This window comes from Miscanthus floridulus, chromosome 19 (assembly GCF_019320115.1).
Source record: "Miscanthus floridulus cultivar M001 chromosome 19, ASM1932011v1, whole genome shotgun sequence".
NCBI lineage: Eukaryota > Viridiplantae > Streptophyta > Magnoliopsida > Poales > Poaceae > Miscanthus > Miscanthus floridulus.
Genome location: NC_089598.1, coordinates 60,584,479 through 60,607,187, shown reverse-complemented (window position 1 = coordinate 60,607,187; position 22,709 = coordinate 60,584,479). Strand labels below are relative to the sequence as shown.

The 22,709-nt window shown below is 45.2% G+C and overlaps 1 pseudogene; it reads right to left on the bottom strand.

Moving 5' to 3' along the window:
* Positions 1-707: 707 nt before the first annotated feature.
* On the bottom strand, positions 708-6,337 carry LOC136526096 (uncharacterized; annotated as a pseudogene).
* Positions 6,338-22,709: the final 16,372 nt, after the last annotated feature.

The window sequence follows — 22,709 nt, the reverse complement described above, 5'->3', positions numbered from 1 at the left end:
TACACTATCTCCAAATGGAAAGAAGTGAGATTCCACATGACCCATGTCACCTAGGTGTTCCATTGGGTGCGTCCAAACGATTTCCAAGCCTATGGCACGTTCGACGCAAACCATGCAGCTATCTGATGTGCACACGTCTATGGATCACGTGTGACAAGTAGATGTGTCCCGATCTTCTCGATGGATCCGCGAACTTGATAACTTGTCGCTGCGTGACTTGGTGAAGAGGCAATGCACCGCGAGGCTGCCCACGCGATGAACAACCGAGACAATCACCCTTCCACGTACCGACGAAACAGCCCATGCAATCATGCCGTATAGATGTGAAGGCACAAACTGGGTGAACCACAGTTCGGCGTTCTACAACTCCCTCAGGAATTGAAAGAACAAGTTTGCAAGCCTCTCAAGACTCACGCTGGAACAAGAACTCAAAGAGTTTGTATTTCTGAATTTGCAATCTTGAAGTTACTGTTCACGTCACCCATTACAGGGATATATAATACTAGTTGAGTTTCAGTTTGGAAGAAATAAATGAGAACATGTAGTGGAAAGTTGTAACACTACTTTTATTAATAGCTAGGCCTAGTGGGATGCATGGATGGTTGGTATTCTTCTGCATGCATGCTGGAACGTGTGTGGATAGCAACCCGGTTGCTAGCTGCATGCATTCCTAACTTCCGAAATATTTGCTTGCACTCCAACGACTGTTATTCATGGTAGCTGAATGTTCCTTTCTCTCTCTCTCTTGCACGTCCAGGTTCCTTGCTTATATTTGGCGGACATAATCCATCATCATCCCACGCTTGTTCGTGCACTCCATCATTCCTAAGAACATTGAAACAAGTACTCAAAAGCATAGGCCCATTCAACATAATCTGATTATTAAGCATAAGGTTAGCGTTCACCTGAGAATGAATTTCCTTCTCCAATTGTTTTGCTCTACTCCTTGTAATCGGACTAGCTATATCAAATGTAGTTTCATTTGGAGATGAGTGAATGCTAGGATTGTCCTCATTAGCCTCCCCCTCTTGAGAAGGAGTCGTCCTCGACTCAGGTTCACCAACAAATGGAAGCAAGTCGTTGACATTGAGTGTTGTACTCACATTGGAATATTCAGGTGGTAGATCAATTTTGTAAGCATTATCATTTATCTTGTAAAAAACCTTGAATGGACCATCACCCCTAGGAGATAACTTACTCTTGCGCTGTTGGGAAAATCGATCCTTGCGTAGATGCAACCACACGAGGTCTCCGGGCTGGAATATAACCTTCTTCTTACCTTTGTTCGCTTGCTTTGCATATTGTGCTGATTTCTTCTCAATATTCCTTCTTGTCTCATCATGTAGCTTCTTGAGAAAATCCGATCTCTTTGCTGCATCCAAGTTAACTTGTTCCTGTAATGGTAAAGGCAAAAGATCCATGGGAGTATGCGGCTTAAAACCATAAACAATTTCAAATGGACAAAAATTTGTTGTGGAATGGACTGCCCGGTTATAAGCAAATTCAACATGTGGAAGGCTGTCTTCCCACAGCTTCAAATTCTTTTTCAGCACAGCACGCAGCATGGTGGATAGGGTACGGTTGACAACTTCAGTTTGCCCATCCGTTTGTGGATGACAAGTGGTGGAAAATAACAACTTCGTGCCAAGTTTAACCCATAAGGTCTTCCAAAAATAGCTTAGAAATTTTGTATCTTAGTCTGAAATAATAGTCTTTGGCACTCCATGTAGATGAACGATGTCCCTAAAAAACAAATTAGCAACGTGTGAAGCATCATCGCTCTTATGACATGGAATAAAATGTGCCATTTTAGAGAAGCGATCAACAACAACAAAGATAGAATCCCTCCCCCTCTGAGACCTAGGTAACCCCAGAATAAAATCCATGGATATATCTTCCTAAGGTATAGTTGGGATTGGTAATGGAGTATAAAGACCATGAGGATTAAGGCGGGACTTAGCTTTCAAGCAGATTATGCAGCGCTCAACATGTCGCTGGACATCACGTTGCATATGTGGCCAAAAGAAATGATCAGAGAGCATGTCCAATGTCTTTTTGATGCCAAAATGACCAGCTAAGCCACCAGCATGTGCTTCCTGCAAAAGAACTTGATGAATCGAATAGGCTGGAATACATAGTTTGTTAGTTTGAAATAAGAAACCATCATGCACATAATACTTGTCCTAGCCTTTTCTAGCAATGCAATGATAGAAAGGTTCTTTAAAATCAGAATCAGCTGCATAGAGTGTTTTAATGGATTCCAAACCAAGCACTTTTGTATCTAATTGTGTAACCAAACCACATCTTCGTGATAAGGCATCGGCAACAATGTTATCTTTTCCACGCTTATGTTTTACAACATAGGGAAATGTTTCAATGAACTCAATCCATTTAGCATGTGATGAGGACACCACGAGTACATCTACACCAGCAGCACCTCAGGCGCCTCCAGTTGATCATCTAGGGCCAATCACTCGGGCCCGTGCGAGAGAATTAAACTTCATCATGCTGTTAAGGAACGAAGGGCCAGCGGAATAAGAAGATGGCCCAACAGGGCAGCCCAGGTGGGGCGCCTAGGGCTGGCAGCCGCCGCCTTGTCCCTGGTGGCGCCCCCCCCCCTCCTGCCGTCGATCTGGACTCCAGGGGCTGCGCCCCCTTTATTTAGTCGGAGTCCCTTTTGTTTACAACTCGAGTTTTGTTTTACATCTAGCTTTAGCTACTCTCGAACACGGCAATTCCACGCCGTCTTTGTGTGATTCAGAACTCCACCTTCGAGCGATAATTGTGATTGCTCGCGTCTTTTTCTTGTTCGTTTTTCGATTGCGTGCAGGAAACGATCTTCGTGATCAGGCTGATCTCGCACCGGCGAGGTTGGTAACCATCGGGAGTTGGTTCAGCGATTGCATTGGCGCTTCGGGTTCGCTCGTCGTAGTCGGATCATGAGGGTCTACTTCCACCAGATCGAAATTATCTCCACTCACCGAAAGATCGGGCACTCCCCGTCTATCAGCATGTCGACGGTTCAGCTTGCCTTGGCTTTTGAGATATTTTAAAGCTTCATGATCAGAGTGGATGACAAATTCTTTAGGTAACAAATAATGTTGCCAAACTACCAAAACTTGAACTAAGGCATAAAGCTCTTTGTCATAGACAGAGTAATTCAGATGTGGACCATTTAACTTTTCAGAAAAGTAGGCAACAGGTTTACGTTCCTAAAGTAGCACACCACCAATGCCAATACCACTTGCATCACATTCGATCTCAAAGGTCTTACCAAAGTCTGGTAGTTGTAGCAGCGGTGCTTCACAAAGCTTTCTTTTCAACTCTTCAAAGGCTTGGTCCTGTTCATCTCCCCACTTGAATGGAACATCCTTCTTTGTCAAATTGTTAAGGGGTGCAGCGATTGCACTGAAATCTTTAACAAAGCGCCGGTAGAAACCTGCAAGACCATGGAAACTTCGAACTTGGCTCACATTTTTAGGAGTAGGCCAATCCTTTATCGCTTTAATCTTCTCTTCATCAACCTTGATGCCATCTGCAGTCACAACAAAACCAAGGAAAACAACATGATCTGTGCAAAAGGTGCACTTAGAAATATTTCCATACAATTTCTCAACTCTCAAAATAGCAAGGACTGCATGGATATGATCAAGATGCTCATCAAATGATTTACTATAGATCAAGATATCATCAAAATATACAGCCACAAATTTGCCAATGAAAGCTCTTAAAACATGATTCATTAAATGCATAAAAGTTGAAGGAGCATTCGTCAAACCAAAGGGCATTACAAGCCATTCATATAAGCCAAATTTGGTCTTAAATGCTGTCTTCCATTCATCACCAATTTTCATGCGAATTTGGTGATAGCCACTGCATAAATCAATCTTGGTGAAAATAGTTGAGCCACTCAATTCATCTAACATGTCATCAAGCCGTGGAATGGGATGGCAATATCTAACAGTTATAGCATTGATAGCACGACAATCAACACACATGCGCCAAGAGCCATCTTTCTTTGGGACTAAAAGAACGGGAACAGCACATGGTGATAAGGATTCACGAACATACCCTTTGTCCAAAAGCTCTTTTACCTATCGTTGAATTTCCTTTGTCTCTTCGGGATTGGTGCGGTAGGCTGGACAATTTGGAAGAGAAGCACCTGGTACCAAATCAATTTGATGCTCAATTCCGCGGAGTGGAGGAAGTCCAGCTGGCACCTCATCGGGAAAACATCTTCGAAGTCCTGTAAGAGATCAAGAACAACACTAGGCAACGATGAAGGTAAATCGGTAGTTGAAAGTAGGACCTCCTTGTGCAAGAGCACAAAGAATGGGGCTGTGGTGTTCTTCACTTCTCTCAAATCACTCCTGCTCACAAATAAGCACTCATTTTGGCGTAGCTGTTTTGAAGTGGAACGAGGCTTTATGTGGCTAGATGGGTTAGGAGTCTCTCCCTTACTAGTGTTGGGGGCCTCACTCAATTTTCTTTTCTCAGATTCTTCTCTTTTCATGCGAGCCACATCTGAAGCATAGATCTCTTCTGGAGATAATGGAACAAGAACCACCTTCTTGTCTTTGTGAATGAAAGTATATTTGTTAGACCGTCCAAAGTGCACCGAATCCACATCAAATTGCCATGGACGACCCAGCAGTAAATGGCATGCTTTCATGGGTACAATATCACAATCAACCTCTCCATGATAGTCACCAATGGAGAATGACAAGCGGACCATAGCTGAAACCTTCACTGTCCTAGAATTATTCAGCCATTGCATGTGATACGGATGTGGATGGCGACATGTCTGCAAACCAAGCTTCTCAACAAGCAAAGCACTAACAATATTGTTGCAGCTCCCACCATCAATGATGAAGCGGCACGCCTATCCTTTCACTTTGCATCATGATTGAAACAAATTGTGGTGCTGGCCTTGCTCAGCAGCAACAAATTGTGTTGAAAGAACCCGCCGAACCACCAAAGAAGGAGCTGGTGTATTCAGAGTAGAAGGCGCCAAATCAGGAAAATCAGCAAGCAACTTATCAAAATCAGCACAAGTAATCTTGGCTGGATGCTGAAGAACATCATCTTGGGATAAGTCATCTTGAGCAAAATCTGGAACAGATTGAATGGCTAAACAATTTAGACCTAGCTCAAAAGTACCATCCTCTGCTGAATACTCACAAGTATCAAGAGAAAGGTCTGCTAGTGCTTGGGTAATAGGCTCATCCTCCTCTTCACTTTGAGAATCATAAGAACCATCTGCAAGTGCAATAATAGTGCATCTATTGGGACATTCAGCTTGCTTATGTCCATGACCACCACACTTAAAACACTCAATCTTGCTTGTTTTCCGTTGGGCTGCTGTAACAGAGGAGCTGGACTGATTGGAATTTTCAGCTTTGCCTCTTGAATCAAAATGTTTGGCAGACGTTGAAATTGAACGAGAAGTTGCACGAGATGAAGGTGTGTGCACCCCTGACCCGTGCTGCTGTGAATGGTGCCATGGAGTAGAACTATGAGGAGTTGAAAATGAAGCACGGTTCTTATAAGATTCAGCAAGCTGTCGTTCTGCCCTTTTTGCAAAATGTAGCAATTCATCCATAGTGTTGTAATTAGTCATGTCCACCTTGTCTGCGATTGGTTTATTAAGACCAACCAGAAATCGAGCCATCATTGATTCCTCATCTTCAGTGATATCGGTACGAAGTAGACACGTTTCCATTTGATGAAAATATTGATCCACACTACGATAACCTTGGACAAGACGTTTCAGCCTCAAATGTAGCTCACGAGAATAATGGGCAGGAACAAATCTCCGCCTCATTTCTCGTTTCATGTCATCCCAAGTAATGTGATAATGTCCAACACGGCAGAAATCAGCACACACTTGATTCCACCAAGTGATTGCATAACCTGTGAACTCAATTGCAACAAGCTTTGCTTTCTTGATAGGAGGATAAGTATAGAAATCAAAGATTTGATCAACCTTGGTCTCCCACTCAAAATAATCATCAGCACTTTCCTTTCTGTTAAATTTTGGAATAGACACTTTCACTTTGCTTAAACCATCATCATCACCATCATAATCTCCACCTCCAACTAGAACGCGCCGAGCACGACCAAAACCATGGCCAAACCCACCACGTCCATGTCCATGACCAGCGGCACGACGTGGTGCCTCGTTATCCTCATTGTCATCATCCTCATTTGGTGGTGGTTCTCTATGAGGCATGTTCAATTGGAGAGTTTGTAGTTGTTGCATCAAATCATTCATTTGTGTACGCAGCTCCTGGAATTCCTCCACCAAAACAGCGACACCATCTCCACGTCCTGCCATATTAGTAGGGGAAAAAATAGGACAATATATATGTGGAATATATGTGGAATCACTCCCTCACCACTTGCTGAACAAGTTCTTTCTCTTCCAGGAAAGGGCAAGAACTGGGGCTGCAATCTGTAGTGGAAGAGTGATTGTACCAGAGACTACGGTGCAACAGCTGATGAGGACTTCAACACCGACGACGCATCCGCGCCAACACCAGTACCTATCGCTGGTCCTCTTACTCGTCCTCGTGCTCGTAAAATTAATCATCAAGTGAGTTGCCTCTTGAGCTCCTGTCCATCTTGTTTAGATCTTGGAAATGCGTGCACTCTTGTTTTGATTAGGAACCAAGGAGAAGACCGAAAGGGAGAAGGATTCGCGATGGCTGGATTCGGACTGCAGAAAGGCACCAACTTGTGACCATCACCACGGTTGTATACGGAGTCGGATTTGGGTGCTTTAGGACTTGTTGGAAAGCTTATAAAGTCTATTTTCATATGAAACCAGTTCCATGTCCATATCTGTTCGGCAGCAACAGCAATTATTCAATTACCGTCGAGAGGTCTTTATGTCCAGGGTGCTGCGTCACCTTATTTTAGTCCAATGGGCTGTGTATCGTCTTAGGGTCCATTAGGGACGTGTCTTAGGGTTGGAGTATGACCCAAACACCTTGTTGGTCGTCCACTCCATGTTATATACCCTTTGGCCGCCGCCAAGACACTTGGGTTTTGTTTAGATCAAGTTTAGCCTTTGCTACTTGTTTGTAGGCGCGCGTGCTGATCCAGCCGCCCGTCTCCTTGTCTTCGAAACCCCACTCATAATAAGATTCAGTTTGAGGCTTTCAATTTCATCTTGCAAATTCAGTGCTTGTTTCCTTGTTCTTGCTAGTTCTTCGATTGCTTGCAGGACGGGAGCCCTAGTGGCTGGTTGTCGCGCTCCACAAGATCGTGACGGCCTTTGGAGGTGGTGTATCGGTTGCTAAGGCGTAGTCTTGGAAGGCTGTAGTCGGGCCGTGAACACCATCTCCATCCACCAAATCGAGTTATCTCACGCCTCTCATCGAAAGATCGTCCATAAACCCTAGTGGGTTCTTATCAATTGGTAATCAGAGCAAGGTTTATTGGTGAGAGACTTGCAATTCTTTGCTGTTTTTATTTTTCCTACAGTCCAGAAAAGCCAAAAAAAATAGTAGATTAGTTTCCTGCAATCCTATAAACCTTTGGGCCGTGGCTAGTGCTACCTAGTTAGGGCTTGTTGAGTCGTCGGTTGCATCGGTTGTGTCAAGTTGCTGGTCTTAGTTTTAGTCCTTCAGAGTTTCGAGTTCTTGTCACGTTCTAGTCACAACCGTGCATGTTTGAGTGGCTGTCCGAACCACTTAAGTCATACCATATTCCGAATCTGAGCAGGTTTGGTGATCCATTGTTTCTGAATCTAAGTAGATTTTGGTGATTCATTGTTTCCGAATCTGAGTAGGTTTCGGTGATCTAGTTATTTCCGAATCTAAGTTGTTTGCTGTGTGCAAGTCCAAGTTTGAGTTGCTGACCGAACGACTCAAGTCATACCATACTTCGAGTGATCTTACTCTAGAGAGAGAGAGAGTGTGTGTGTGTGAGTGGTGAGTTGCTCATTTGTCATCTCTCTATTCATATAATCAGTTTTGAGTGTCCCCTGCAAAAAAAAGAAAGAAAAAAGGAAAAAAACCAAAAGAAAAAGAAAGAGAAAGAAAAAAAAGGGGGCTGTTTTGTGATTGTTCGTTCGCTTCAGGTGGTGCGTTGTGCCTTCATTTGTGTCCAAGCTCGCATCTCTAGCACGGTCTAGGTTAGGACCAGCACAGTACCGCCGGTTGAACGATTATTCAGCTTGCTTTTTATAACTAACGTGGTGCTAGTTGTTCCTTTGTTTTCAGCCCACCTATATAGCTCTACATATTTTACAGCTTGACAGGTCTTGTGCTGCGGCACCAATACACTTCATCCATTGCTGCAGACTTGTTGGTAGGAGACCCCTACTGTCGAGCAAAGTAAGAATTGGTAAGAACTTGTGTAACAAGTTGAGAGCGAGCGACTTGCTGTAGCTACTTCCTAGTAGTTGTAGGGCTTTTATCTCTTCACTTGTTTTCATGTTGTCTTTGCCTTTGAACCATGACAAGGTCAGGTGATGATAAAACTATTCCACATTCACCTCGCACTAAGGGCATCATACAACATTTTGAAAGGAAAGTGAAGCTGCACACCGAGGGCCTTGATAGCGACTTGCAGGTGACAAATGAAAAGCTTGGGCAGTTGGAGGCAACGCAGATTGCCACCAATAACAAGCTCGCAAGTTTGGAGGAATCTGTTGCTAGTGTGGACAAAAGCCTTGTCGCTCTTCTAAGGCATTTTGATGCCTTGCACAATGATGATAAAGAGAAGTATAAAGAAGAAAAGGAGGCAGGTCACGAGGATGGGGGTGATGACGTTGACTACACTGGTGATACTGAACATGATGATCGAGACACTCGTGAACGCCGTCGTCTACGTCACAACCGTAGAGGTATGGGTGGCAACTGCCGACACGAGGTACACAATAATGACGATGCCTTCAGTAAGATTAAATTTAAGATACCTCCTTTTGATGGTAAATATGACCCCGATGCATATATTACTTAGGAGATTGCTGTTGATCAAAAGTTTGCATGCCATGACTTTCCTGAGACTACACGTGTTAGGGCTGCTACTAGTGAGTTTACAGATTTTGCTTATGTTTGGTGGATAGAATATGGCAAGAAAAATCCTAATAAACTACCTAAAACTTGGGATGCGCTGAAACGAGCCATGAGAGCTAGATTTGTTCCATCTTATTATGCTCGTGATATGATAAATAAGTTGCAGCAATTGAGACAAGGTGCTAAAAGTGTAGAAGAATATTATCAGGAATTACAAATGGGTATGTTGTGTTGTAATTTAGAGGAGGATGAGGAACCTGCTATGGCTAGATTTTTGGGCGGGTTAAATCGGGAAATTCAGGACATCCTCGCTTACAAAGAATACAATAGCATCAACCGTTTGTTTCATCTTGCTTGTAAAGCTGAAAGGGAAGTGCAGGGACGACGTGCTAGCGCAAGGACTAATGCTTCTGCAGGGAAAGCTAGTTCATAGCAGCAACGCACGGCTACAACTCCATCTCCACATACTCCTATGCCATCATCCAGTGACAAGACTCGAGTTGCTCCCATAAATTCAGTTGCGAAGACAATACAAAAGCCTGCTGCAAGTACTTCATCCGTGGCATCGACGGGTAGAACAAGCAACATACAATGTCACCGGTGCCAGGGATATGGGCATGTGATGCGTGACTATCCAAACAAGCGTGTCATGATTGTCAAAGATGATGGTGAGTGTTTATCTGCTAGTGATTTTGATGAAGATACACTTGCATTGCTTGCGGCTGACCATGCAGGTAGTGAAGAACAAATAGAAGAACATGTTAATGCAGATGACGTGGACCACTATGAGAGCTTGATCGTACAGCGAGTGCTTAGTGCACAAATGGAGAAGGCGAGTGCTTGTTTAGATCTTGGAAACACGTGCACTCTTGTTTTGATTAGGAATCAAGGAGAAGACCGAAAGGGAGAAGGATTCGCGATGGCTGGATTTGGACTGCAGAAAGGCACCAACTTGTGACCATCACCACGGTTGTATACGGAGTCGGATTCAGGTGCTTTAGGACTTGTTGCAAAGCTTATCAAGTTTATTTTCATATGGAACCAGTTCCACGTCCATATCTGTTCGGCAGCATCGGCAATTATTCAATTACCGTCGAGAGGTCTTTATGTCCAGGGTGCTGCGTCACCTTATTTTAGTCTGATGGGCTGTGTATCGTCTTAGGGTCCATTAGGGACATGTCTTAGGGTTGGAGTACGACCCAAACACCTTGTTGGTCGTCCACCCCATGTTATATACCCTTTGGCCGCCGCCAAGACACTGGGGTTTTGTTTAGATCAAGTTTAGCCTTTGCTACTTGCTTGTAGGCGCGCGTGCTGATCCAGCCACCTGTCTCCTTGTCTTCGGAACCCCACTCATAATAAGATTCAGTTTGAGGCTTTCAATTTCATCTTGCAAATTCAGTGCTTGTTTCCTTGTTCTTGCTAGTTCTTCGATTGCTTGCAGGACGGGAGCCCTAGTGGCTGGTTGTCGCGCTCCACAAGATCGTGACGGCCTTTGGAGGTGGTGTATCGGTTGCTAAGGCGAAGTCTTGGAAGGCTGTAGTCGGGCCGTGAATGTCATCTCCATCCACCAAATTGAGTTATCGCACGACTCTCATCGAAAGATCGTCCATAAACCCTAGCGGGTTCATATCAAACTCCTAGGTGACGTGGGTCATGTGGAGTCTCACTTCTTTTTGTTTTGAGACAGTGTTAGTGTCGGTGCAAGATAGGTGCATAGTTTGCGCTAGATGTACCATAGGCTTAGAAATCGTTTTGGATGCACTCGATGGTACCACTAGGTGATGAGGCTCAAGCGGAAGCTCGTTTTGGTCCGTTTGGAGATAGTGCTAATGTTGTCACAAGATAGGTGCACATTTTGCGTCGAAAGTATCATAGTCTTGAAAATTGTTTTGGACGCAAGCGATGGAACTCCTAGGTGACGTTGGTCATGTGGAATCTAGCTCCATTAGGAGATAGTGCTAATCTTGAAGCAAGATAGCTGCACGGTATGCGTCGAATGTGCCATAGGTTCAGAAATCATTTGGATGCACCCAGTGGAACTCCTAGGTGACATGGGTCATGTGGAATCTCACTTCTTTCCATTTGGAGACAGCGTAAGTGTCAGTGCAAGATAGGTGCACAATTTGCACCAAACGTACCATCGGCTCAGAAATCACTTTGGACGCACCCGATGGTACTCCTAGGTGACGAGGCTCAAGTGAAGGCTCGCACCATTTGGAGATAGTGCTAATCTTGACGCAAGATAGTTGCATGGTTTGTGTCGAACGTACCATAGGCTCAGAAAATCATTTTGGACACACCCAATGGAACTCCTAGGTGACTTGGGTCATGTGGAATGTCGCTTCTTTCCGTTTGGAGACAGTGTTAGTGTCGGTGCATGGTTTGCGCTAGACATACCATAGGCTGATAAATCATTTTGGACGCACCCGATCGTACCCTAGGTGATGAGTCTCAAGTGAAAGCTCGCTCTATTTGGAGATAGTGCTAATATTGACGCAAGATAGGTGCATGGTTTGCGTCGAATGTACCATAGGCTCATAAATCATTTTGGACACACCAGATGGAACTCCAAGGTGACGTGGGTCATGTGGAGTCTCACTTCTTTCTGTTTTGAGACAGTGTTAGTGTCGGTGCAAGATAGGTGCGTGGTTTGCGCTAGACGTACCATAGGCTCAGAAATCATTTTGGACACACTCGATGGTACCACTAGGTGATGAGGCTCAAGTGGGAGCTCGTTTCGATCCGTTTGGAGATAGTGCTAATCTTGTCGCAAGATAGGTGCACAGTTTGCGTTGAACGTATCATAGGCTCGAAAATCATTTTGGATGCACTCGATGGAACACCTAGGTGACGTTGGTCATGTGGAATCTAGCTCCATTTGGAGATAGTGCTAATCTTGATGCAAGATAGCTGCACGGTTTGCGTCGAACGTACCATAGGCTCATAAATCATTTTGGACGCACCAAATGGAACTCCTAGGTGACGTGGGTCATGTGGAGTCTCACTTCTTTCTATTTTGAGATAGTGTTAGTGTCAGTGCAAGATAGGTGCATGGTTTGCGCTAGATATAGGCTCAAAAATCGTTTAGGATGCACTCGATGGTACCACTAGGTGATGAGGCTCAAGTTGAAGCTCGTTTCGGTCCGTTTGGAGATAGTGCTAATGTTGTCGCAAGATAGGTGCACAGTTTGTATCGAATGTATCATAGGCTCGAAAATAGTTTTGGACGCACCCGATGGAACTACTAGGTGACGTTGGTCATGTGGAATCTAGATCCATTTGGAGATAGTGCTAATCTTGACGCAAGATAGCTGCACAGTTTGCGTCGAACATGCCATAGGCTCGGAAATCGTTTGGTCGCACCCAATGGAACTGCTGGGTGACATGGGTCATGTGGAATCTCACTTCTTTCCATTTGGAGACAGTGTAAGTGCCAGTGCAAGATAGGTGCACATTTTGCACCAAACGTATCATCGGCATAGAAATCACTTTGGACGCACCCGATGGTACTCCTAGGTGACGATGCTCAAGTGAAGGCTTGCACCATTTGGAGATAGTGCTAATCTTGATGCAAGATAGTTGCATGGTTTGTGTCGAACATACTATAGGCTCATAAAATCATTTTGGACACACCCGATGGAACTCCTAGGTGACATGGGTCATGAGGAATGTCGCTTCTTTCCATTTGTAGACAATGTTAGTGTCGTTGCACGATTGGTGCATGGTTTGCGCTAGACATACCATAGGCTGATAAATCGTTTTGGACACACCCGATCGTACCCTAGGTGACAAGTCTCAAGTGAAAGCTCGCTCTGTTTGGAGACAGTGCTAATATTGACGCAAGATAGGTGCACGGTTTGCGTCGAATGTACCATAGGCTCATAAATCATTTTGGACGCACCAGATGGAACTCCTAGGTGACGTGGGTCATGTGGAGTCTCACTTCTTTCCGTTTTGAGACAGTGTTTGTGTCGGTGCAAGATAGGTGCATGGTTTGCGCTAGACGTACCATAGGCTTAGAAATCATTTTGGACGCACTCGATGGTACCACTAGGTGATGAGGCTCAAGTGGGAGCTCGTTTCGGTCTGTTTGGAGATAGTGCTAATGTTGTCGCAAGATAGGTGCACAGTTTGCGTTGAACGTATCATAGGCTCAAAAATCATTTTAGACGCACCCGATGGAACTCCTAGGTGACGTTGGTCATGTGGAATCTAGCTCCATTTGGAGATAGTGCTAATCTTGACGCAAGATAGCTGCACAGTTTGCGTCGAACGTACCATAGGCTCATAAATCATTTTGGACGCACCAGATTGGACTCCTAGGTGACGTGGGTCATGTGGAGTCTCACTTCTTTCTGTTTTGAGATAGTGTTAGTGTTAGTGCAAGATAGGTGCATGGTTTGCACTAGATATTGGCTCAGAAATCGTTTTGGATGCACTCGATGGTACCACTAGGTGATGAGGCTCAAGTTGAAGCTCATTTTGGTCCGTTTGAAGATAGTGCTAATGTTGTCGCAAGATAGGTGCACAGTTTGCGTCGAATGTATCATAGGCTCGAAAATCATTTTGGACGCAACCGATGGAACTACTAGGTGACGTAGGTCATGTGAAATCTAGCTCCATTTGGAGATAGTGCTAATCTTGACGCAAGATAGCTGCACAGTTTGTGTCGAACGTGCCATAGGCTCGGAAATCATTTGGTCGCACCCAATGGAACTGCTAGGTGACACGGGTCATGTGGAATCTCGCTTCTTTCCATTTGGAGATAGTGTAAGTGTCGGTGCAAGATAGGTGCACATTTTGCACCAAACGTATCATTGGCATAGAAATCACTTTGGACGCACCTGATGGTACTCCTAGGTGATGAGGCTCAAGTGAAGGCTTGCACCATTTGGAGATAGTGCTAATCTTGACGCAAGATAGTTGCATGGTTTGTGTCGAGCATACCATAGGCTCAGAAAATTATTTTGGACACACCCGATGGAACTCCTAGCTGACTTGGGTCATCTGGAATGTCGCTTCTTTCCGTTTATAGACAGTGTTAGTGTCGGTGCAAGAATGGTGCATGGTTTGCGCTAGACATACCATAGGCTCAAGAATCATTTTGGACTAACCAGATCATACCCTAGGTGACGAGGCTCAAGTGAAAGCTCGCTCCGTTTGGAGATAGTGCTAATCCTGACGCAAGATAGGTGCACGGTTTGCGTCGAACGTACCACAGGCTCATAAATCATTTTGGACGCACCAGATGGAACTCCTAGGTGATGTGGGTCATGTGGAGTCTCACTTCTTTCTATTTTGAGACAGTGTTAGTGTCGGTGCAAGATAGGTGCATGGTTTGCGCTAGATATTGGCTTAGAAATCGTTTTGGATGCACTCGATGGTACCACTAGGTGATGAGGCTCAAGTTGAAGCTCATTTCGGTCTGTTTGAATATAGTGCTAATGTTGTCGCAAGATAGGTGCACAGTTTGCGTCGAATGTATCATAGGCTCGAAAATCATTTTGGATGCACCCGATGGAACTACTAGGTGACGTTGGTCATGTGGAATCTGGCTCCATTTGGAGATAGTGCTAATCTTGACGCAAGATAGCTGCACAGTTTGCGTCGAACAAGCCATAGGCTCAGAAATCGTTTGGTCGCACCCAATGGAACTGCTAGGTGACATGGGTCATGTGGAATCTCACTTCTTTCCATTTAGAGATAGTGTAAGTGTCGGTGCAAGATAGGTGCACATTTTGCACCAAACGTATCATCGGCACAGAAATCACTTTGGACGCACCCGATGGTACTCCTAGGTGACGAGGCTCAAGTGAAGGCTTGCACCATTTGGAGATAGTGCTAATCTTGATGCAAGATAGTTGCATGGTTTGTGTCGAGCATACCATAGGCTCAGAAAATTATTTTGGACACACCCAATGGAACTCCTAGCTGACTTGGGTCATGTGGAATGTCGCTTCTTTCCGTTTGTAGACAGTGTTAGGGTCGGTGCAAGATTGGTGCATGGTTTGCGCTAGACATACCATAGGCTCAAAAATCATTTTGGACTAACCAGATCGTACCCTCAGTGACGAGGCTCAAGTGAAAGCTCGCTCCGTTTGGAGATAGTGCTAATCTTGACGCAAGATAGGTGCACGGTTTGCGTCGAACGTACCATAGGCTCATAAATCATTTTGGACGCACCAGATGGAACTCCTAGGTGACATGGGTCATGTGGAGTCTCACTTCTTTCTGTTTTGAGACAGTGTTAGTGTCGGTGCAAGATTGGTGCATAGTTTGCGCTAGACGTACCATAGGCTCAGAAATCGTTTTGGATGCACTCGATGGTACCACTAGGTGATGAGGCTCAAGTGGAGGCTTGTTTCGGTCCGTTTGGAGATAGTGCTAATGTTGTCGCAAGATAGGTGCACAGTTTGCGTCGAATGTATCATAGGCTCGAAAATTGTTTTGGACGCAAGCGATGGAACTCCTAGGTGACGTTGGTCATGTGGAATCTAGCTCCATTTGGAGATAGTGCTAATCTTGACGCAAGATAGCTGCACAGTTTGTGTCGAACGTACCATAGGCTCATAAATCATTTTGGACGCACCAGATGGAACTCCTAGGTGATGTGGGTCATGTGGAGTCTCACTTCTTTCTGTTTTGAGATAGTGTTTGTGTTCGTGCAAGATAGGTGCATGGTTTGCGCTAGACATAGGCTCAGAAATCGTTTTGGATGCACTCGATGGTACCACTAGGTGAGGAGGCTCAAGTGGAAGCTCGTTTCGGTCCGTTTGGAGATAGTGCTATTGTTGTCGCAAGATAGGTGCACAGTTTGCATTGAATGTATCACAGGCTCGAAAATCGTTTTGGACGCACCCGATGGAACTCCTAGGTGACGTTGGTCATGTGGAATCTAGCTCCATTTGGAGATAGTGCTAATCTTGACACAAGATAGCTGCACGGTTTGCGTCGAACGTGCCATAGGCTCGGAAATCGTTTGGACGCACCCAGTGGAACTACTAGGTGACATGGGTCTTGTGGAATCTCACTTCTTTCTGTTTGGAGACAGTGTAAGTGTCGGTGCAAGATAGGTGCATATTTTGCGCCAAACGTACCATCGGCTCAAAAATCGCTTTGGACGCACCCGATGGTACTCCTAGGTGACGAGGCTCATGTGAAAGCCTGCCCCATTTGGAGATAGTGCTAATCTTGACGCAAGATAGTTGCACGGTTTGTGTCAAATGTACCATAGGCTCGGAAATCATTTTGGACACACTCGATGGAACTCCAAGGTGACTTGGGTCATGTGGAATGTAGCTTCTTTCCATTTGGAGACAGTGTTAGTGTCGGTGCGAGATTGGAGCATGGTTTGCGCTAGACATACCATAGGCTCAGTAATCATTTTGGACGCACCAGATCGTAACCTAGGTGACGAGGCTCAAGTGAAAGTTCACTCCGTTTGGAGATAGTGCTAATCTTGACGTAAGATAGTTGCACAGTTTGCATCGAATGTGCCATACGCTCGAAAATCATTTGGATGCACCCGATGGAACGCCTAGGTGCCATAGGTCATGGGGAATCTCACTTCTTTCCATTTGGAGGTAGTGTAAGTGTCGGTGCAAGATAGGTGCACATTTTGCATCAAACGTACCATCGAATCAGAAATCACTTTGGATGCACCTGATGGTACTCCTAGGTGATGAGGCTCAAGTGAAAGCTTGCCCCCATTTGGAGACAGTGCTACCTTGACGCAAGATAGTTGCACGATTTGTGTTGAACGTACCATAGGCTTAGAAATCATTTTGGACACACCCGATGGAACTCCTAGGTGACTTGGGTCATGTGGAATCTCGCTTCTTTCCATTTAGAGACAGTGTTAGTGTCGATGCAAGATTGGTGCATGGTTTGTGCTAGATGTACCATAGGCTCAAAAATCATTTTGGACTAACGAGATCATACCCTAGGTGACGAGGCTCAAGTGAAAGAATGCTCCATTTGGAGATAGTGCTAATCTTAACGCAAGATAGGTGCACGGTTTCCGTTGAATGTACCATAGGCTCATAAATCATTTTGGACGCACCAGATGGAACTCCTAGGTTACGTGGGTCATGTGGAGTCTCACTTCTTTCTGTTTTGAGACAGTGTTAGTGTCGATGCAAGATAGGTGCATAGTTTGCGCTAGACGTACCATAGGCTTAGAAATTGTTTTGGATGCACTTGATGGTACCACTAGTTGATGATGCTCAAGTGGAAGATCGTTTCGATCCGTTTGGAGATAGTGCTAATGTTGTCGCAAGATAGGTGCACAGTTTGCGACGAATGTATCATAGGCTCGAAAATTGTTTTGGACGCAAGCGATGGAACTCCTAGGTGACGTTGGTCATGTGGAATCTAGCTCCATTTGGAGATAGTGCTAATCTTGATGCAAGATAGCTGCACAGTTTGCGTCGAACGTACCATAGGCTCATAAATCATTTTGGACGCACTAGATGGAACTCCTAGGTGATGTGGGTCATGTGGAGTCTCACTTCTTTCTATTTTGAGACAGTGTTAGTGTCGGTGCAAGATAGGAGCATGGTTTGCGCTAGACATAGGCTCAGAAATCGTTTTGGATGCACTCGATGGTACCACTAGGTGATGAGGCTCAAGTGGAAGCTCGTTTCGGTCTGTTTGGAGATAGTGCTATTGTTGTCGCAAGATAGGTGCACAGTTTGCGTCGAATGTATCATAGGCCCGAAAATCATTTTGGACGCACCCGATGGAACTCCTAGGTGACATTGGTCATGTGGAATCTAGCTCCATTTGGAGATAGTGCTAATCTTGATGCAAGATAGCTGCATGGTTTGCGTCGAACGTGCCATAGGCTCGGAAATTGTTTGGACGCACACAGTGGAACTCCTAGGTGACATGGGTCATGTGGAATCTCACTTCTTTCTATTTGGAGACAGTGTAAGTGTCGGTGCAAGATAGGTGCATATTTTGCGCCAAACGGACCATCGGCTCAAAAATCGCTTTGGACGCACCCGATGGTACTCCTAGGTGATGAGGCTCATGTGAAAGCCAGCCCCATTTGGAGATAGTGCTAATCTTGATGCAAGATAGTTGGACGGTTTGTGTCGAACGTACCATAGGCTCGGAAATCATTTTGGACACACCCGATGGAACTCCAAGGTGACTTGGGTCATGTGGAATGTAGCTTCTTTCTATTTGGAGACAGTGTTAGTGTCGGTGAAAGATTGGAGCATGGTTTGTGCTAGACATACCATGGGCTCAGAAATCGTTTTGGACGCACCCGATCGTACCCTAGGTGACGAGGCTCAAGTGAAAGCTCGCTCCGTTTGGAGATAGTGCTAATCTTGACGCAAGATAGTTGCATGGTTTGCGTCGAACGTGCCATAGGCTCAGAAATCGTTTGGACACACCCAATGGAATGCCTAGGTGACATGGGTCATGTGGAATCTCACTTCTTTTCGTTTGGAGGCAGTGTAAGTGTCGGTGCAAGATAGGTGCACATTTGGCGCCAAACGTACCATTGAATTAGAAATCACTTTGGATGCACCAGATGGTACTCCTAGGTGATGAGGCTCAAGTGAAAGCCTGCCCCATTTGGAGATAGTGCTAATCTTGACGCAAGATAGTTGCACGGTTTGTGTACCATAGGCTCAGAAATCATTTTGGACACACTCGATGGAACTCCTAGGTGACTTGGGTCATGTGGAATCTCGCTTCTTTCCGTTTGAAGACAGTGTTAGTGTCGATGCAAGATTGGTGCATGGTTTGCACTAGATGTACCATAGGCTCAAAAATCATTTTGGACTAACCAGATCGTACCCTAGGTGACGAGGCTCAAGTGAAAGCTTGCTCCGTTTGGAGATAGTGCTAATCTTGACGCAAGATAGTTGGACGGTTTGTGTCGAACATGCCATAGGCTCAGAAATCGTTTGGATGCACCCAATGGAATGCCTAGGTGACATGGGTCATGTGGAATCTCACTTCTTTTCGTTTGGAGGTAGTGTAAGTGTCGGTGCAAGATAGGTGCACATTTGGCGCCAAACGTACCATCGAATCAGAAATCGCTTTGGACGCACCTGATGGTACTCCTAGGTGATGAGGCTCAAGTGAAAGCTTGCCCCATTTGGAGATAGTGTTAATCTTGACGCAAGATAGTTGCACGGTTTGTGTCGAACATACCATAGGCTTAGAAATCATTTTGGACACACCCGATGGAACTCCTAGGTGACTTGGGTCATGTGGAATCTCACTTCTTTCCATTTGGAGACAGTGTTAGTGTCGATGCAAGATTGGTGCATGGTTTGCGCTAGACGTACCATAGGCTCAAAAATCATTTTGGACTAACCAGATTGTACCCTAGGTGACGAGGCTCAAGTGAAAGCTCGCTCCGTTTGGAGATAGTGCTAATCTTAACGCAAGATAGGTGCACGGTTTGCGTTGAACGTACCATAGGCTCATAAATCATTTTGGACGCACCAGATGGAGCTCCTATGTGACATGGATCATGTGGAGTCTCACTTCTTTCTATTTTGAGACAGTGTTAGTGTCGATGCAAGATAGGTGCACAGTTTGCGCCAAACGTACCCTTGGCTCAAAAATCACTTTGGACACACCTGATGGTACTCCTAGGTGACGAGGCTCAAGTGAAAGCCTGCCCCATTTGGAGATAGTGCTAATCTTGATGCAAGATAGTTGCACGGTTTGTGTCGAACATACCATAGGCTCGGAAATCATTTTGGACACACCTGATGGAACTCCAAGGTGACTTGGGTCATGTGGAATGTAGCTTCTTTCCGTTTGGAAACAGTGTTAGTGTCGGTGCAAGATTGGAGCATGGTTTGTGCTAGAAGTACCATAGGCTCAGAAATTGTTTTGGATGCACTAGATCGTACCCTAGGTGATGAGGCTCAAGTGAAAGCTCGCTCCATTGGGAGATAGTGCTAATCTTGACGCAAGATAGTTGCACGGTTTGCGTCAAACGTGCCATAGGCTCGGAAATCGTTTGGACGCACCTGATGAGGATTCCTAGGTGACGTGGGTCATGTGGAGTCTCACTTCTTTCTATTTTGAGATAGTGTTAGTGTCAGTGCAAGATAGGTGCATGGTTTGCGCTAGATATTGGCTTAGAAATCGTTTTGGATGCACTCGATGGTACCACTAGGTGATGAGGCTCAAGTTGAAGCTCATTTCGGTCCATTTGAAGATAGTGCTAATGTTGTCGCAAGATAGGTGCATAGTTTGCATCGAATGTATCATAGGCTCGAAAATCATTTTGGACGCACCAGATGGAACTACTAGGTGACGTTGGTCATGTGGAATCTGGCTCCATTTGGAGATAGTGCTAATCTTGACGCAAGATAGCTGCACAGTTTGCGTCGAATGTGCCATAGGCTCGGAAATCGTTTGGTCGCACCCAATGGAACTGCTAGGTGACATGGGTCATGTGGAATCTCACTTCTTTCCATTTGGAGATAGTGTAAGTGTCGGTGCAAGATAGGTGCACATTTTGCACCAAACGTTTCATCGGCACAGAAATCACTTTGGACGCACCCGATGGTACTCCTAGGTGACGAGGCTCAAGTGAAGGCTTGCACCATTTGGAGATAGTGCTAATCTTGACATAAGATAGTTGCATGGTTTGTGTCGAGCATACCATAGGCTCAGAAAATTATTTTGGACACACCCGATGGAACTCCTAGCTGACTTGGGTCATGTGGAATGTCGCTTCTTTCCGTTTGTAGACAGTGTTAGTGTCGGTGCAAGATTGGTGCATGGTTTTTGCTAGACATACCATAAGCTGAAAAATCATTTTGGACTAACCAGATCGTACCCTAGGTGACGAGGCTCAAGTGAAAGCTCGCTCCATTTGGAGATAGTGCTAATCTTGACGCAAGATAGGTGCACAGTTTGCGTCGAACGTACCATAGGCTCATAAATCATTTTGGACGCACCAGATGGAACTCCTAGGTGACGTGGGTCATGTGGAGTCTCACTTCTTTCTGTTTTGAGACAGTGTTAGTGTCGGTGCAAGATTGGTGCATAGTTTGCGCTAGACGTACCATAGGCTCAGAAATTGTTTTGGATGCACTCGATGGTACCACTAGGTGATGAGGCTCAAGTGGAAGCTCATTTCAGTCCATTTGGAGATAGTGCTAATGTTGTCGCAAGATAGGTGCACAGTTTGCGTCGAATGTATCATAGGCTCAAAAATTGTTTTGGACGCAAGCGATGGAACTCCTAGGTGACGTTGGTCATGTGGAATCTAGCTCCATTTGGAGATGTGCTAATCTTGATGCAAGATAGCTGCATAGTTTGTGTCGAACATACCATTGGCTTATAAATCATTTTGGACGCACCAGATGGAACTCCTAGGTGACGTGGGTCATGTGGAGTCTCACTTCTTTCTGTTTGGATTCAGTGTAAGTGTCGGTGCAAGATAGGTGCATATTTTGCACCAAACGTACCATTGGCTCAAAAATCGCTTTGGACGCACCCGATGGTACTCCTAGGTGACGAGGCTCATGTGTTAGCCTGCCCCATTTGGAGATAGTGCTAATCTTGACGCAAGATAGTTGCACGGTTTGTGTCGAACGTACCATAGGCTCAGAAATCATTTTGGACACACCCGATGGAACTCCAAGGTGACTTGGGTCATGTGGAATGTAGCTTCTTTCCGTTTGGAGACAGTGTTAGTGTCGGTGCAAGATTGGAGCATGGTTTGCGCTAGACATACCATAGGCTCAGTAATCGTTTTGGATGCACCAGGTCGTAACCTACGTGATGAGGCTCAACTAAAAGCTCACTCCGTTTGGAGATAGTGCTAATCCTGACGCAAGATAGTTGCACAGTTTGCATCGAATGTGCCATAGGCTCGGAAATCATTTGGACGCACCCAATGGAACGCCTAGGTGCCATGGGTCATGGGGAATCTCACTTCTTTCCATTTGGAGGTAGTGTAAGTGTCGGTGCAAGATAGGTGCACATTTGGCGCCAAACGTACCATCAAATCAGAAATCGCTTTGGACGCACCTGATGGTACTCCTAGGTGATGAGGCTCAAGTGAAAGCTCGCCTGATTTGGAGATAGTGTTAATCTTGACGCAAGATAGTTGCACGGTTTGTGTCGAACGTACCAGAGGCTCAGAAATCATTTTGGACACACCCAATGGAACTCCTAGGTGACTTGGGTCATGTGGAATGTCACTTCTTTCCGTTTGGAGACAGTGTTAGTGTCGATGCAAGATTGGTGCATGGTTTACGCTAGGCGTACCATAGGCTCAAAAATCGTTTTGGACTAACCAGATCGTACCCTAGGTGATGAGGCTCAAGTGAAAGCTCGCTCCGTTTGGAGATAGTGCTAATCTTAACGCAAGATAGGTGCACGGTTTGCGTCAAACGTACCATAGGCTCATAAATCATTTTGGACGCACCAGATGGAGCTCCTAGGTGACGTGGATCATGTGGAGTCTCACTTCTTTCTGTTTTGAGACAGTGTTAGTGTCGATGCAAGATAGGTGCACAGTTTGTGCCAAACGTACCATTGGCTCAAAAATGGCTTTGGACGCACCTGATGGTACTCCTAGGTGACGAGGCTCAAGTGAAAGCCTGCCCCATTTGGAGATAGTGCTAATCTTGACGCAAGATAGTTGCACGGTTTTTGTCGAACGTACCATAGGCTTAGAAATCA